At 42.7% G+C, this 18,961-nt stretch overlaps 1 protein-coding gene and 1 non-coding gene across 4 annotated transcripts in view; one reads left to right on the top strand and one right to left on the bottom strand.

The window, feature by feature from the left end:
- Nucleotides 1–18,961, bottom strand: part of TAOK1 (TAO kinase 1) — a 167,025-nt gene that overhangs the window by 131,679 nt on the left and 16,385 nt on the right. The window lies entirely within an intron of this gene.
- LOC111520852 lies at nt 4,156–4,261 on the top strand. The gene has a single exon (XR_002724775.2). It is a non-coding gene; the product is annotated as a U6 spliceosomal RNA (small nuclear RNA).

The raw sequence follows: 18,961 nt of genomic DNA, 5'->3' as shown, positions 1-18,961 counted from the left end.
CCCAGGAGGCAAAGGCTACAGCTGACCCACTGCACTCCGGCCTGAGTAACAGCCAGATGTTGTCTCAAAAAAGAAAAATGTATGTGTAATTCTGACAACTATTTTAAAATAATTGTCACCTCAAATTATACTTGACGCTCAAAGCATGTACATAATTTGCTCACTATCATATAGCTACTAAGTAACAGAGCCAGATTTCCATAATACCTCATCATCAACTTTCTCTAGGTTATCTAGGCACTGTACAGTCATCTGTGTATTTAAAAAGAAGTATTTGTTACTAAATTTTACAGATTCTACCTCCATGGCATTTTTCACATGAAAACCCTCACTGCCAATCCCATTGCCATTACTTTTTGTTCAGGTCTGTTATGTAGCAAAACACCTCTCAAGCATTCCAATCTCTAGTCTTATTCCCTTTAGTCTATTCTGTACAGAACAGTAAAGAACAGTTTCTTGCTCAGCCTCCCAACATCTGTGAGGATGTTTTAGTAATGGTCTTAGATTTCCTTTCGAGATTATTCTCTCTCCTCTGCCTAGGTATTCCCCTCTAGGAAAGATGTACTTGGCTTTTGGAGTTTCTGAATCTTGAACAAATGATACAAGTCTGGAAAAAAGATCCCAGGAGCTATCCTAGACTCTCCCCAGCCTTCCTTTTCAGACTATGAGCAACTTAATAGTCTTATAATAAAATTCTTCTCTCTTTTTTTTCTGAGACAGAGTCTCACCCTGTTGTCCAGGCTGGAGTGCAGAAGCGCAATCTCAGCTCACTGCAACCTCCACCCCTGGGTTCAAACAATTCTTGTGCCTCAACCTTCTGAGTAGCTGTGATTACAGGAGCCCATCACTACGCCCAGTTAATTTTTGTATTTTTAGTGGAGACAAGGTTTCACCATGTTGGCCAGGCTGGTATGGAACTTTTGACCTCAAATGATCTGCCCGCCTTAGCTTCCCAAAGTGCCAGGATTACAGGCACGAGCCACTGCGCCTGGTCAAGAAAATTCTTCTTAAGATAGTTGGTATCACTTCTCTGCTTCCAAAAACCCTAACAAATACATCACTCCTAACTCAAATAAGATCTCTAAAGCATTTCTTTCTATTTTTTTTTTTTTTTTTTTTTTTTTGGGAGACAGAGTCTCGCTCTGTTGTCCAGGCTGGAGTGCAGTGGCACAATCTCGGCTCACTGCAACCTCTGCCTCCAAGGTTCAAGCGATCCACCTGCCTCCGCCTCCTAAGTAGCCAGGACTACAGGCATGCACCACCACACCTCGCTATTTTTTGCATTTTTTGGTAAAGATGGGGTTTCACCATGTTGGCCAGACTGGTCTCAAACTCCTGACCTCAAGTGATCCACCCGCTTCAGCCTCCCAAAGTGCTGGGATTATAGGCATGAGTCACCGTACCCGGCGAAGATCTCTAAAGCACTTCTAAAGCATCACTCAATCTTCCTGCTCAAAAACTGTAACCTAGAAGTTCTCAGTATTATATAATCTTCTCCAGGTTAAGTTTTCAGGGTTCTCCTCATTTTGGTCCAAACTACATTTCTAAACTTATTTTCCACCAATGGCATTACATGTATTTATTAATGTTATTCTCTCCACTGGAATGCTATCCACAAAATCCCCATGTCTGTCTACAAATCTTATCCACCCTTCCAAATCTATTTCATTGTTGCCTTATGTATCAATTCTCATCCAATTCCATTTCAAATGTAGTTGGTGCAACTAAGAAACTGAGTTTTATTTAAGTTTTATTAAGTTTAACTTAAATTTATGGTAGCTAGGGGCTACCATATTGGACAGCTTCGCTCTAGCATATAATCTATTTTGCTTCACTACAAAATATGCAAGGAAAATATAAGAAGTTATTTAGGGGTTTCCTTAATCTCACCAGGATTCCACTCCAGAACACCCTGAAGTTGCTCAGATCTAAGTTAGAGAATAACAGGCATAGAAAATCAAATTCAAAATCCATAACTAATCATACAATGTATCAACAGCTGGTCCTATATATGAGGGGCCTCTTAAGCCACTGACCCTTTTAAGAAATTGGAAAAAGGGACTCCTTTTAAGGACAAGACTCCATAAGCACAAGGCATAAATAATGGATAGCACAACACAGGCCGAATTTCAGTCCTCACTCGTCCCTTAGACAGATGCCTGGCTTAGAGCCACACATTCTTCCCATATTCTCTTTCTTCTAGCCTTTTACTGCATCTCAGAATGCCTTTTTCTACCTTTGGCTCAGAAACTATCTCCTAGATGTCCTCCCAGACTACTATACTTACTCTCTTCCCTAATCTCTAATTTGGATTCAGAACCCTCTTCTGTGTTTCTGTAATAATAAAATATCTCTGAAATTGCACTTACCATACTAGCTTATAATTACTTATTTTCTCCTTTGATTTCCTACCCTGGAACAATATGCTCTCTACAGATACAGGTCACATTTTCTCACCTTTACATTTTCACCTACTACATAGCACCTAAACATAGTAGGTGCCAAATCAATGTAACCATGAATCAAACTGATTCATTCTTATGTAAAACGCATGAAAATAAGAGAAATTTTACAATCTTTAAATGACCTATCAATTTTTTTTTTTTTTTTTTTTTTGAGACGGAGTCTCACTCTGTCACCCAGGCTGGAGTGCAGTGCCGCGATCTCCACTCCCTGCAAGCTCCGCCTCCTGGGTTCACGCCATTCTCCTGCCTCAGCCTCTTGTGTAGCTGGGACTACAGGCGCCCGCCACCGTGCCTGGCTAATTTTTGTATTTTAGTAGAGATGGCGTTTCACCGTGAAAGTCAAGATGGTCTCGATCTCCTGACCTCATGATCCACCCGTCTCGGCCTCCCAAAGTGCTGGGATTACAGGCGTGAGCCACCGCGCCCGGCCGACCTATCAATTTTAACAGAATCTAATTTCACTTGATCTTAGATTACAAGAACGGTATTTTCAAACGTAATTTATCATCTTTCAATATCTCCTTTACTAAAGTAAAAAGTTGCATTCTTTTTTTTTTTTTTTTGGTTTTGGTTTTGTTTTTGACAAGATCTGGCTCTACCACCCAGGCTGGAATGCAATGGTGTAAAGGCTCCCAGGCTCAAGCCATCCTCCCACCTCAGCCTCCCGAGTAGCTGGGACTACAGGCACACACCACCCCACTCAGCTAATTTTTGTATTTTTTGTACAGATTGGGTATCACCATGCTGCCCAGGCTGCTCTCAAACTCGTGAATCTCAAGCTGTCCACCTGGCTCAGCCTCCCAAAGTGCTGGGATTACAGGCAGGAGCCACCAAGCCCAGATAGAAGTTTTAAAGTGAACCAAAATGGGCCGGGCACAGTGGCTCCCACCTGCAATCCCAGCACTTTGGGAGGCCAAGGCAGGCAAATCATTTCAGGTCAGGAGTTTGAGACCAGCGTGGCCAATATGGTGAAACTCCATCTCTACTAAAAAATTAAAAAAAAAAAAAAAATTAGCGGGGCGTGGTGGTGTGTGTCTGTAATCCCAGCTACTGGGAAAGCTGAGGCAGGAGAATCGCTTGAACCTGGGAGGTGGTGGTCACAGTGAGCCAGGATCGTGCCACTGCACTCCAGCCTGGGTGACAGAGCGAGATTCCACCTCAAAAAACCAAAACCAGTAAGTATTTACTAACAAATTTAATGGTCTAACTTTTAAATAACTGTACTGCTAACTATCTGGTTGTTATAATAGAGATAAAGCAGTATATCTCAATAGCACATTAATCTTTAGTACAGGTAGAGTAATAAATTTTGTATATAATCTATAACGAAAAATGACAATTCCACCAAAACTGTTAAAATATTCCAAAAGACGGCCAGGCGCGGTGGCTCACGCCTGTAACCCCAGCACTTTGGGAGGCCGAGACGGGCGGATCACGAGGTCAGGAGATCAAGACCATCCTGGCTAACATGGTGAAATCCTGTCTCTGCTAAAAAAATACAAAAAACTAGCCGGGCGAGGTGGCGGGCGCCTGTAGTCCCAGCTCCTCGGGAGGCTGAGGCAGGAGAATGGCGTGGACCCAGGAGGCGGAGCTTGCAGTGAGCTGAGATCCAGCCACTGCACTTCAGCCTGGGCGACAGAGCGAGACTTCGTCTCAAAAAAAAAAAAAATATTCCAAAAGAAACTTATATGTGCTCACTTCAGCAGCATATATACTAAAACCCCGGAACAATACAGAGATTAGTATGGCTGCTGTGCAAGGATGACATACAAACTCGTGAAACGTTCCATTAAAAAAAAAAATTTAAACTTACGTAAGTTGTACAAAACTTCAAACTATTTTCTAAACAGCAAAAAGAGAAACTAAAGGTCAGCAGTCAACAAAGAAAACTTCTGACAAGTATTCTAACACATGACACAAAAATAGGCATCTCCTACTACTGACCTCCTTTTTTCTGATAAGCACAACTTCCAAAGAAAGATATGTAGGTCAACCAACTTCTATACTTTAGCAACCAAGGAGAAGTGGATGAGTCTTCCTGTTTCTCTGCCCAGTATTTCTTTTCTTTCCTTAGCAAATGTTACCATGCCTCTATTTACTTTTTTTCTTTTTTGAGATGGAGTCTCGCTCTGTCACCCAGGCTGGAGTGCAGTGGCGTGATCTTGGCTCACTGCAAGCTCCACCTCCGGGGTTCACGTCATTCTCCTGCCTCAGCCTCCCGAGTAGCTGGGACTACAGGCGCCTGCCACCACGCCCGGCTAATTTTTTGTATTTTTAGTAGAGATGAGGTTTTACCATGTTAGCCAGGATGGTCTCGATCTCCTGACCTCATGATCCACCCGTCTCGGCCTCCCAAAGTGCTGGGATTACAGGCATGAGCCACCGTGGCCAGCCTTTTTTATTTTTTGAGACACAGTCTTGCTCTGTCCTCCAGGCTAGAGTGCAGTGGTGCAATCTTGGCTCACTGCAACCTCTGCCTCCCAGGTTCAAGTGATTCTTATGCCTCAAGCTCCCGAGCCGCTGGGATTACAGGCGCACACCATGACGCCCAGCTAATTTTTGTATTTTTAGTAGAGATGGGGTTTTGCCATGTTGGCCAGGCTGGTCTCAAACTCCTGACCTCAAGTGATCCGCCCACCTCGACCTCCCAAAGTGCTGGGATCACAGGCGTGCGCCACCATGCCCCGCCTCCAAACTATAACTACTGTTCAATGAACCATTTATGTGACTCTGCTTATAAAAACAATAACCGAGTTTCCATGAAAAAATAATGTGCAGTTATTCTAAATGACGCTGTTTTGCTAAGTAAAAAGCAATGGCTTCTCACTACTGAAGTACTAAATATTTAATTTTATATAACTAGGTGATTACCAACTATCCTAATAAATCCTATTCTGGGATAAACTATTCTGCTAAATAGCCCAAACAGGCATTTCAGAAGTATGTAACTCCATTTATCCCTTGGTGCATAAAAGCACAGATTCATATTCATAAAAACTGTGATATCACTCCATGCTATCACACTTTGACCAATGTTGCAATACTGGCCATAATACTATGATAAATTTAAACCAATAAAATTGTTTTTAAAACTTGTCGTATACAAACTTGGGATCAACTTCTGCTTCTGAGCAATGATAACCTAATTAGGACAAGATTTACCTTCCTGCCTGAGAAACTCGAAAAATATAAAACTACTTTTTGGACACTGAATAAGAGGCGACACAGGACTACAATCTCTGAGAGAAGCTAAACAAACAAGGTAAGTTGTATGGGTATAGGCTTTCTATCTGAAAACGAATGAATAATTATAGCTGACATTTCAACATTCCTCTCTATAACTGAGAAAACAAATACAGAAAATCTATTGGTACGCAGAAAACGTAAACCACACTCAAACTAACTTGACCTAATAATTCACATTTACAGAACACGATACACAACAAATGAAGAATACACATTCTTCTCAAGTATGTATGGAACAACCAAAATAGACCATATAGTGGGCCATGAAACAAGTTTGCTTTTTTTTGTTTTTTGGTTTTTTTTTTTTTTTTTTTTTTGAGACAGGGTCTCCCTCTGTTGCCCAGGCTGGAATGCAGTGGCACGATCTCGGCTCACTGCAACCTCCGCCTCCCAGCTTCAAGCGATTCTTCTGCCTCAGCCTCCAGAATAGCTGGGATTACAGGTGTCCACCATCACGCCTGGCTAATTTTTTGTACTTTTAGTAGAGACGAGGTTTCGCCATGTTGGGCAGGCTAGTCTCGAACTCCTGACCTCAAACAATTCACCTGCCTCAGCCTCCCAAAGTGTTGGGATTACAGGTGTGAGCCACCACGCCCAGCCTGAAATAAGTTTTAATAAATAAAGAATTAAATTCAGACAGTATGTTTTCCGACCACACAGAATTAAATCATAAATCAAAAATCAGAAAAACATCAAGAAAATTCCTAAGTATTTAGAAATTAAACACACTTCTAAATACACATAGTTTGTCAAAGAGAAATATAAAAGTGAAATTGTAAAATATTCTGAATTGAAATACAGGGACATAGGAAAATTTTATAAATTAAATCCTTATATTAGAAAAGCAGAAATATTTAGTATCAAAATACAAATGTCCAGATTAAGAAACTTTAAAAAAAAAAAAAAAAAAAGGAAGAGCAAATTAAATACAACACAGCAAAAGGAAATACCAAGCCAAAATCAAAAAATTGGGAAAAAAAGAAAACCAATAAAGGAAAGTCAATGACACCAAAAACTGGATTTTTGTTGTTGTTTTCGTTTTGAGACGGAGTCTTGCTCTGTCACCCAGGCTACAGTGCAACGAGATGATCTCAACTCACTACAACCTTTGCCTCCCAGATTGAAGTGATTCTCATGCCTCAGCCTCCTGAGTAGCTAGGATTACAGGCACCTGCCACCACGCCCAGTTAAATTTTGTATGTTTACTAGAGCGGGGTTTCATGATCCACCCACCTCTGCTTCCCAAAGTCCTGGGATTATAGGCGTGCAGTAGCACGCCCAGCCTCAAAAGCTAGCTAGGTAACTCTGTAGACAAACTAATGTCAAAGAGAGAGAAGAAACAAATTACCAGTATCAGGAATTAAAGAGGCGATATCACTACAGATGCTATTAACATTAAAAGAAAAATATGGGATTATTATGAATAATTTTACCAGTTAATCTGATAACTCCCATGAAATGAAAAGTCTCTGAAAAAAACACAAACTATCAAAGTTCACTCAAAAATAAAGAGAGGGGCCAGGAGCTGTGGCTCATGCCTGTAATGCCAGCACTTTGGGAGGCTGCAGCAGGCAGATCACCCGAGGCTGGTCAGGAGTTCGAGACCAGCCTGGCCAACATGGTGAAACCCAGTTTCTACTAAAAATACAAAAAAAAATCAGCTGGGTGTGGTGGCACGCACCTGTAGTTCCAGCTACTTGGGAGGCTGAGGCAGGAGAATCGCTTAAACCCAGGAGATGGGGATGGTAGCGAGCCGAGATCGTGCCACTGCACTCTAGCCTGGGTGACAAAGCAAGACTCCATCTCAAAAAATAAAAATAAAAAAAAGGATAAATAGAGGACAGCACAGTGGCTCATACCTGTAATCCCAGCACTGTAGAAGTCAAGTGGGGAGGATCACTTGAGTCCAGGAGTTTGAGACCAGCCCAGGCAACATGCCAAAACCCAATCTCTACCCCCAAAAAAATTTTTAACTAGCTGGGTGTGGTGGCATGTGCATGTGGTTCCAGCTACTTGGGAAGCTGATGCGGAAGATCACTTGAACCCAGGAAGTCAAGGCTGCTGTGGGCCGTGATGGCACCACTACACTCCAGCCTGGGTGACACAGCAAGACAAACAAAAAAAGATAACCTAACCCACTGTTTCTATTAAAGTAATGGAATTCATAATTAAAAGCCTTGCCTAGAGAAAACTCTAGGCCCACATGGTTTCACAGGGAAATTCTATCAAATATTTAAGAAAGAAATAATACCGGTTCTGCATAAACTCTTCTAGTATATAAACATTTACCAACTTATGAGTTAAACATTACCATGATACCAAAGCCAGATATGAACAAGAAAACTATAAACCAGTATCTCAAACGGGTATAATGCAAAAACTGCAAAAAACATTTACAAATAGATGCTGGCAGTTTATAAAAAGAATATATCATTATCAAGTGGGATTCCTCTCAGGAATAAAAATCAATCCATATAATTCACTTTATCAGTCTAAAAAAGCATAAACGGCCGGACGCAGTGGCTCACGCCTGTAATCCGAGCACTTTGGGAGGCCAAGGCAGGTGGATCACTTGAGGTCAGGAGTTCAAGACCAGCCTGGCCAACATGGTGAAACACCATCTCTGCTAAAAATACAAAAATAAGGTGGGTGTGGTGGCACATGCCTATAATCCCAGCTACTTGGGAGGCTGAGGCAGGAGAATCACTTAAACCAGGGAGTCAGAGGTTGCAGTGAGCTGAGATCGCACCACTGCACTCCAGCCTAGCGACAGAGCGAGACTCAGTCTCAACACACACATACACACACAAAAGTATAACCATATGAGTTCAAGAGCTGTCCCCCAAAAAAGTATTTGACAAATGTGAATTAAATCATGACAAAAACTCTTAGAAAACCGCAAATAGAAGGAAAGTCCCTTAACCTGATAAATAGCATCTATAAAAACCCTATAGCTGGCCAGGCATGGTGGCTCATGTCTACAATCCCAGCAATTTGGGAGGCCAAGGCAGGTGGATCACTTGAGGTCAGGAGTTCAAGACTAGCCTGGCCAACATGGTGAAATCCCATCTCTACAAAAATTGGCCGGGCGTGGTGGGTGCCTGTAATGTCAGCTACTTGGGAAACTGAGGCAGAAGACTAACTTGAACCTGAGAGGCAGAGGTTGCAATGAGCTGAGACTGAGCCACTGCACTCCAGCCTAGATGACAGAGCGAGACATTGCCTCAAAAAGAAAAAAAAAATCCCTATACCTAATATCATATGCAATGATAAAAGATTAAGTATTTTCCAGCTGGGCATGGTGGCTCACACCTGTAATCCTAGCACTTAGGGAGGCCAAGGTGGGCAGATCACGAGGTCAGGAGTTCGGGACCAGCCTGACCAACATGGAGAAACCACGTGTCTATTAAAAATACAAAATTAGCCAGGTGTGCTGGCACATGCCTGTAATCCCGGCTACGCAGGAGGCTGAGGCAGCAGAATCGCTTGAACCCGGGAGGTGGAGGTTGCAGTGAGCCGAGATCACGCCATTGCACTCCAGCCTGGGCAACAAGAGCGAAACTCCGTCTAAAAAAAAAAGATTAAGTATTTTCCTCATAAGATGAGGAATAAGACAAGGATATCCACCATCACATTATACTTTAGGACCTATCCAGTGCAGTAAGGCAAGAAGAAAAAAAAAATAAGGCATTCAGACGGGCAAGCAAGAAATAAAACTGTACTAATAAACGTAATTGTGTACATAGAAAATCCAATCCCAGTCTACAAAATAGCTACTAGAAATAAGTGAATTTATCAAGGTTGCAGAATACCAAAAAAATCAATTATGGTCGGCACTGTGACTCACTCTTGTAATCCCAGCACTTTGGGAAGCCGAAGCTGGTGAATTGCTTGAGTCTGAGACCAGCCTGGGCAACACGCAGAAACCAACTCTAAAAAAATAAAAAATTAGCCAGGCATGGTGGCATGCACCTGTAGTCCCAGGTACTTGGAAGGCTGTGGAGGGAGGACTGCTTTAGCCCAGGAGGCAGAGGTTGCAGTAAGCTGAGATCACACCACTGTACCCCAGCCTGGGTGACAGGGTGAGACCCATTTAAAAAAAAAAAAAAAATTAGCCAGGTGTTGCAGCAACACTTGTAGTCCCAGCTACTTGGGAGATTGAGGTGGGAGGATCACTTGAGCCCAGGAAGTTGAGGCTGCAGTGAGCCAAGATTCTGTCACTGCACTCAAGCTTGGGCGACAGAGTGAGACCCTGTCTCACAAAACAAACAAAAAAATCAACTCATAATGAAACTGAAATTGGGGTGGGGGGTAGACAACATTTTCAATAAAATTAAAAAACACAGCTGGGCTCAGTGGCACATGTCTACACTTCCAGCACTTTGGGAGGCTGAGGTGGGAGGATCGCTTGAGCTCAGGAGTTCAAAACCATCCTGGGCAACACAGCAAGACCTCATCTCTACTAAAAATCAAAACAAATTAGCCAGGCATGGTGGTGTGTGCCTGCAGTCCCAGCTATTTAGGAAGCTGAGGTGGGAGGATAGCTTGAGCCTGGGAGATGAATGCAGCAGTGAGCCTTGATCACACCACTGTACTCCAGCCTAGACAACAGAGAGAGAGAGACTATATCTCAAAAAAAACAAAAATTGCCAGGCACAGTGGCTCACATTCCCAGCACTTTGGGAGGCTGAGGCAGGTGGATCACCTGAGGTTGGGAGTTCGAAACCAGCCTGACCAACAAGGAGAAACCCCACCTCTATTAAAAATACAAAATTAGGCATGGTGGCACATGCCTGTAATCCCAGCTACTGGGGAGGCTGAGGCAGGAGAATCGCTTGGACCCAGAAGGTGGAGGTTGATGTGAGCCGAGATCATGCCATTGCACTCCAGCCTGGTCAGTAAGAGTGAAACTCCATCTCAAAAAAAAAAAAAAAATTTACAAAATAGATATAAATCTAACAAATGTGTGCATGATTTGTATGCTGAAAATTACAAAACACTGATGGGGAAAATAAGAAAAAGACCCGAATAAATAAAGAAATACACTAACTTCATAGACTGGGAGACTCAGTATTGTCAGGATATCAAATGGTCCCACTAATGATCCAAAGATTCAACAAAATCCCAAAAAACCAGCAGCCTTTTTTGAAGAAACTGACAAACTGATTCTAAAACATATATTTAAAAAAAAAAAAAAAAAAAAGCAAAGCACCCAGAATAGCCAAAACAACTTTAATAAAAGAATAAACGTGAAGAACTCTAACTGATGCCAAAACTTACTATAGTCAGCCCCCTATATCCTTAGTTCCATGTTCCTGGATTCAGTCAACCTCGGATCAAAAATATTCAGAAAAAAACAATTCCACAAAGTTCCAAAAAGCAAAACTTGAATTTGCCATGCACCAAGTAGTACACTGAATCCAGAAGAATGAAGTGATGTGTAGGGAATGCATTTAGTATTACAAGTAATCTACAGAAGATTTAAAGTATACAGGAGGATGTTTGTAGGTTATATGCAAACACTACATCATCTTATATAAGTGACTTAGGATACAATTCATGGATTGTATCCACAGGGGTCCTGGAACCAATCCCACACAGATACCAAGGAATGACTATATAAAGTTACGATAGGCTGGGTGCAGTGGCTCACACCTGTAATCCTAGCACTCGGGAGGCCAAGGGAGGAGGATCACTTGAGGCCAGGAGTTCGAGACCAGCCTGGTCAACATGGTGAAACCCCATCTCTACCAAAAATACAAAAATCAGCCAGGCATGATGGCACACACCTATAATCCCAGCTACTCAGGAGGATGAGGTGGAAGAATTGCCTAAACCCAGGAAGTGGAGGTTGCAGTGAGCAGAGATCATGCCACTGCACTCCAGCCTGGGCAAAAGAGCTAGACTCTGTCTTAAAATAAATAAATAAATATATATATACACACACACACACACACACACACACACACACACACATAAAATTAGCTGGGTATGGTGGCATGCACCTGTGGTCCCAGTTGCTCAGGAAGCTGAGACAGGTGGATCGCTTGAGCCCAGGAGGTCAAGGCTGCAGTGAGCTGAGACTGCACCACTGCATTCCAGCCTGGGTAACAGAGTGAGACCCTGTCTCAAAAACTAAATAAATAAAGCTGCAATACTCAAGACAGTGTAGGCCAAGGGGCAGTGGCTCACATCTGTAATCCCAGCACTTTGAGAGGCCAAAGTGGGAGGATCACTTGAGGTAAGGAGTTGGAGACCAGCTTGGGTAACATAGCAAGACCCTATTTCTACAAAAAAAATAAAAAATAAAAAAAGTTTAAACATTAGCCAGGCATGGTGGCATGTGCCTGCAGGCCTAGCTACTAAGGAGTCTGAGATGCGAGGCTCACTTGAGCCCAGGAGTTTGAGGTTGCAGTGAGCTATAATCTCACCACTGCACTTTAGCTTCATCAAGAGAGCAAGATCCTGTCGCAAAACAAAATGAAGAGGCTGGGCACAGTGGGGCTCACGCCTATAAGTCCAGCACTTTGGGAGCCTGAGGCAGGTGGCTTGCTTGAGCTCAGGAGTTCAGACCAGCCTGGGCAACATGGCAAAACCCCGTCTCTACTAAAAATACAAAAATTAGCTGGGTGTGGTAGTGTGTGCCTGTGATCCCAGCTACTTGGGATGCTGAGGTAGAAGGATCACTGGAGCCTGGGAAGTCGAGGCTGCAGTGAGCTGTGATCATGCCACTCTACTGCAGCCTGGATGACAGAGTAAGACCCTGTGAAAGAAAAAGAAAGAAAAGAGAGAGAAGAGAGAGAATGAAAGAATTAGATTTTATCAAAACTAAAAACTTCTGCTCTGTGAAAGATACCATTAAGAAAAAAATTTAAAGCCATAACTGGATTTCCAGTGGCAGGGTCTGGGGAAGGGGCGGCAGGTGCCATGTCCAGCCACAAAGATGGCAAGAAGGAACCCCTGAAACAGCCCAGAAAGCAGAACAAGGCAGAAACATAAGAGGACCAGAAGAAACTACAGGGAAGGCGCCCCTGGCCACAGGTGTAATTAATAAATCTGGCAAAAAGTAAGCTGTTCCATGTGCCTGAGGAGATGGTAACCCTTGATTTCATTCCCTGCTATACCATCTTTTGCCACTTATAGCTGGACTGAAGTGTTGTACTGGAGCCTGTTGTACATTTAAGAATAAATTTTTGTGGAAAAAAACAAAAAGCCATAAATGAAAAGAACATATCTGCAAAACCTACATCTAATAAGGGCTTATCCTGAATACATAAAGAATTTAAAACTAAACAATAAGAAAACAAACAACCCAACTTAAAACTGAAGGGGAGGGATCGGGGGCGGTGGCTTACGCCTATAATCCCAGTACTTAGGGAGGCCAAGGCAGGTGGAGCACCTGAGATCAGAGGAGTTCAAGACCAGCCTGGCCAACATAGCAAAACCCCTAATAAAAAATACAAAAATTAGCCAGGCATGGTAGCAGACGCCTGTAATCCCAGCTACTCGGGAGGCTGAGGCAGGGAGAATTGCTTGAACCCAGGAGGTGGAGGTTGCAGTGAGCCAAGAAAGTGTCACTGCACTCCAGCCTGGACGACAGAGTGAGACTCCATCTCAAAAAAAAAAAAAACTGGTAAACTAAAATAAGCATAATTCATTCAATATTTACCAGACCTTTACCATATCCCCAGCACTGTCCTAGATGCTGGGTTCAGAAATAATTAAGTGGGAGGCGGAAATAAGATAAAAACTTGATTGTAATTGCATTTAACAAATATTGATTAAATAAACTAAAAGATATAAAAGAATAAAAGATAACTCTGCCCTAAAGATTACCCCTTTTAGAAAATTAATGAGTTCAAATTTTGCCTCTCTACGGTAGTATCAAACATGACACTGAATACAAGTCCAAGGAGGAAAACTAAAAACTCAAGTTTTAGTTAAAAATGTTACTCAGCAAAGTTTTAAAATTAAACAAGCCTAAAATATGGCAAATACATACTTTCAGCTTACATTAAGGAAAGAAGCCATTCAATGTGTTCTATTTAATTTGTTGTATTATTTAATTAACGTAACATTTAATTAGATAATGTAATATTTAATTTGTATTTCCAATGTATAACTGCCCCTTTTCCGATGATCCAATTAATTTCTCTAAGACTTCTCTTTGAGAAGTCTTAAGACTAGCTTTTTTTCCCATTAAATCTAAAGGGTACTGTGAATCTTCCATGTGACTTATTTCTCTCTATGCTTTGAAACAAGAGCAAAAGAATTATCAGACTTCTAAATCTATCCAATAAAACTAAAAATAAATAATGTTGCAATAAAATCCCTGTACATAATCTTTTTTATTTTTTGAAAAGGAGTTTCACCGTGTCGCTCTGACTGGAGTGCAGTGGTGCAATCTCAGCTCACTGTAACCTGTCTGCCAGGTTCAAGTGATTCTCTTGCCTCAGCCTCCCCAGTAGCTCGGATTACAGGTGCCCGCCATCATGCCCAGCTAATTTTTTTTTTTTTTTTTTGAGACGGAGTCTTGCTCTGTTACCCAGGCTGGAGTGCAGTGGCGCGATCTCGGCTCACTGCAAGCTCCGCCTCCCAGGTTCACGCCACTCTCCTACCTCAGCCTCCCGAGTAGCTGGGACTACAGGCACCCGCCACCACACCCGGCTAATTTTTTTGTATTTTTAGTAGAGACAGGGTTTCACCGTATTAGCCAGGATGGTCTCGATCTCCTGACCTCGTGATCCACCCGCCTTGGCCTCCCAAAGTGCTGAGATTACAGGCGTGAGCCACCGCGCCCGGCCACCTGGCTAATTTTTTATATTTTTAGTAGAGATGGGGTTTCACCAGGTTGGCCAGGCTGGTCTCGAACTCCTGACCTCAGGTGATTCTCCTGCCTCAGCCTCCCAAAGCACTAGGATTACAGGCATGAGCTACTGCACCTGGCAAAACTGTTCTTCTTTAATGCAGAAAATTGAATAGACATCTTTCAATGCCAAGTCAAAGGGTAATATGTGAATATTTGAAGCAAGAAAATCCTCCAAATCAAATTATCTGCATTACAGTCTATAACTGTACATAATGGTAGAAGGGTTCTCATACACTTGCTTTCAGACAAAGTTTAAACCAGCTTCACCGTATCTTCTCTTTTTAATTACCACAGTATTTTATATTTGTACTAGTTTGGCACTTGATTATATAGAAAAACCAAATACTTTACATCTTCAAACATTTTTCTCGCTAACTGAAGCAGACCTCTTTGAGAATTATGTTTATTTTATATTTGTCTATAGAAGATAAACAAATGGCCAATGAGCGCATGAAAAGATGCTCAACACCATTAGTCACCAGGGAAATGCAAATCAAAACTACAAAGAAGTACCATTTCACACTCAATCATGGCTATAAAATTTTTTTAATGGGAAATAATTGTGGAAGAGGATGTGGAGAAACTGGAACCTTCATATATTTTTGGTGGTAATGTAAAATGGTTCAGCCACTATGGAAAGTAGGTGGCCATTTCCTTAAAAAGTTAATGACCCAGCAATTTCACTTCTAGGTATACATCCAAAAGAACTGAAAACAATACATACTAATGTACAAGTATGTTCACATTAGCACTATTCATAGTAGCCAAAAAGTATAAAACAGCTGGGTGCGGTGGCTCACCGCCTGTAATCCCAGCACTTTGGGAGTCTGAGCAGGTGGATCACTTGAGCTCAGGAGTTCAGACCAGCCCAGGCAACATGGCGAAACCCCGTCTCTACTAAAAATATCAAAATTTTCCTGGTATGGTGGCATGCACGTGTAATCCCAGCTATTTGGGAGGCTGAGGCAGGAGAATCGCTTTAACTCGGGAGGCGGAGGTTGCAGTGAGCCTAGGTCAAGATTGTGCCACTACACTCCAACCTGGGTGACAGAGCGAAACTCCGTTCCCCCACCCCCGTGCAAAAAAAAGGTATAAAACAGCTCACATGTCCACTGACAAATGAATGGGAAAACAAACTGTGGGCCGGGCGCGGTGGCTCAAGCCTGTAATCCCAGCACTTTGGGAGGCCGAGACGGGCGGATCACGAGGTCAGGAGATCGAGACCACCCTGGCTAAGACAGTGAAACCCCGTCTCTATTAAAAATACAAAAAACTAGCCCGGCCGAGGCGGCGGGCGCCTGTAGTCCCAGCTACTCCGGAGGCTGAGACAGGAGAATGGCGTAAACCCAGGAGGCGGAGCTTGCAGTGAGCTGAGATCCGGCCACTGCACTCCAGCCTGGGCGGCAGAGCGAGACTCCATCTCAAAAAAAAAAAAAAAAAAAAAAAAAAAAACTGTGGTACATAAATACAATGGAATATTATTCAGCCATAAAAAAAAAAAAATAAAGTAGGCCGGGCGCAGTGGTTCACGCCTGTAATCCTAGCACTTTGGGAGGCCAAAGCGGGCGGATCACTTGAGGTCAGGAGTTCAAAACCAGCTTGCCCATCATGGTGAAACCCCGTCTCTACTAAAAATACAAAAAAAATTAGCTGGGCATGGTGGTGTGTGCCTGTAATTCCTGCTACTCAGGAGGCTGAGGCAGGAGAATCACTTGAACCCGGGAGGCAGAGGTTGCAGCAAGCCAAGATTGTGCCACTGCACTCCAGCCTGGGTGACAGAGCGAGACTCCATCTCAAAATAAATATAAATAAATAAATAAAGTATTGGGCTAGGCGCCCGTAATCCCAGCACTTCGGGAAGCCAAGGCGGGTGGATCACTTGAGGTCAGGAGTTCAAGACCAGCCTGGCCAACACGGTGAAACCCCATTTCTACTAAAAATACAAAAATTAGCCAGGCACAGTGGCTTGTGCCTGTAATCCCAGCTACTCAGGAGGCTGAGGCAGGAGAATCACTTGGACCCTCCTGGAGGTGGAGGTTGCAATGAGCCAAGATCATGCCACTTGCACTCCAGCCTGGGCAACAGAGCAAGACTCCGCGTCAAATAATAATAAAGTACTGATACATGCTCCACCATGGATGAAGCTCCAAAACACTATGCTAAGTAAAAGCAGCCAGAAACAGGCCAAGGTGCGGTGGCTCACGCCTGTAATCCCAGCACTTTGGGAGGCTGAGGCAGGTGGATCATGAGGTCAGGAGATCGAGTCCATCCTGGCTAACACAGTGAAACCCCGTCTCTACTAAAAATACAAAAAAATTAGCCGGGCATTGTGGCAGGTGCCTGTAGTTCCAGCTACTCGGGAGGCTGAGGCAGGAGAATGGCATGAACCCGGGAGGCTGAGTTTGCAGTGAGCCGAGATCGCGCCACTGCACTCCAGCCTGGGCAACAGAGTGAGACTCAATTCAAAAAAAAAAAAAAAAAAGAAGCCAGAAACAAAAAGTCAAATATTTGTATTTGTATACAAATGTTTGTAATGTACAATATTGTATGATTTCTTTTTTATGACGTATCCAGAATAGGCAAATCCATAGACATAGAACAAAGACTGGTGATTATCAGAGACAGAAGAGACAGGAAAATAGGGAGCAACTGCTGTAATAATAAATGGGTGAAGGGTTTCCTTGAGGGTTAAGGAAAATGCTTTAGAACACACATGTGGTAGCTATACAACACTGTGAAGGTAAAATGCCACTGAACTGTTTACTTTAAAATGGTTAATTTTGCTGTTGTTTTTGTTTTTTGAGACAGGGTCTCACTCTGTCACCCAGGCTGCAGTGCAGTGGCGTGATCTCTGCTCACTATAACCTCTGCCTCCCGGACTCAAGTGATCCTTCCACCTCTGTTTCGCAAGCAGCTGGGACTACGGACACATGCCACCATGCCCAGCTAATTTTTGTACTTTTTGTAGAGACAGGGTTTTGCCATGTTGCCCGAGCCGGTCTGAACTCCTGCGCTCAAACAATCCACCCCTCTCAGCCTCTCAACATGCTGGGCTTACAGGCATGAGCCACCAAACCCAGTCTAAAATGATAAACTTTATGTTATGTGAATTTCACCTCAATTTTTTTAAGTTTAACTATTTGGGGTGGAAATATTTCCTAACTGTATTTAGACACTTCCATGGAGTCTTATTTCCCTTTTTATAAGGCAGACCACATTGAACCTAATTAATATTTCTTGTTGACTCAGGATCACCATTATGAATAACAATGACCATGAGTAAGCCATTCCTCTTGTGTCTTAATTCTGAGTCTCAGTTGTCTCATCTGTAAAATGACATTTTTTGCTAGATCACAGGATCTTACTTTTTTTAGTCAGGGATAGCTTTGAAGACCCAATTAAGGTATGAATTCTTACCCCAGAAAAATGCACATGTACATATTCATACCAAATTGTACACAACCTCAGGAAGTTCATAGACCTACTGTAACTCATGCAAGCAATTCCCATGGGTTCAGCATTTCTGCTTCTACTATGCTCTAATACAGTGGAATAGTATCAAGATTTATATGCGTTCATGAAGCTATGCTGTGCTTTTTATTTTCGTTATACAAATAGTTGCCCTAGTTCACTGCCAAATTCTCTACTATAACTGCTAGCTGCTATCCAACACTTAAAGAACTTAAACTTTAAAAATTCAATTAGATTCTATTCAACAATTAGTACTGTATGTCCTATGCTAGCCATTAAATGGGAGGGACACAAAATAACCATAGTCCTAGTAAAAGCTAAGACAATTAAGTACTTAACAAAAAAAGGAAAATATCTCATTAAGTACTAAATTGGGACACTGATAAACGAGCCAAAAAGAACTTAAGAGAAGAACAAGGACAGCATAAGCTGAAGCAGTTGGGGACAACTTCATGGAAGAGCATTTGAATGGACAAAGAGAAAGACATGAGACCAAAAGGGCACTAAAAGAGACATCATGAACATAGGCAAAGTGTGCTGGGCAGTAATCAGAAATAGGCTGTATCGGTTGGGCGTGGGGGCTCACGTCTGTAATCCCACCACTTTGGGAGGCCGAGGCAGGCAGATCACTTGAGGTCAGGAGTTTGAGACCAATCTGATCAACATGGTGAAACCCCATCTTTACTAAAAATACAAAACTTAGCCAGGCATGGTGGTGCATGCCTGTAGTCCCAGCTACTCGGGAGGCTGAGGCAGAAGAAACACTTGAACCTGGGAGATGGAAGTTGAGATTGTACAACTGTACTCCAGCCTGGGCGACAGAGTGAGATCCTGTTTCAGAAAGAGAGAAAGAGAGAAAGAGAGAAGGAAGGAAGGAAGGAAGGAAGGAAGGAAGGAAGGAAGGAAGGAA

This window comes from Piliocolobus tephrosceles, chromosome 16 (genome assembly GCF_002776525.5).
Source record: "Piliocolobus tephrosceles isolate RC106 chromosome 16, ASM277652v3, whole genome shotgun sequence".
Lineage (NCBI taxonomy): Eukaryota > Metazoa > Chordata > Mammalia > Primates > Cercopithecidae > Piliocolobus > Piliocolobus tephrosceles.
Note: the sequence above shows the minus strand (reverse complement) of the source record. Positions and strands in the feature narration are given on the sequence as shown.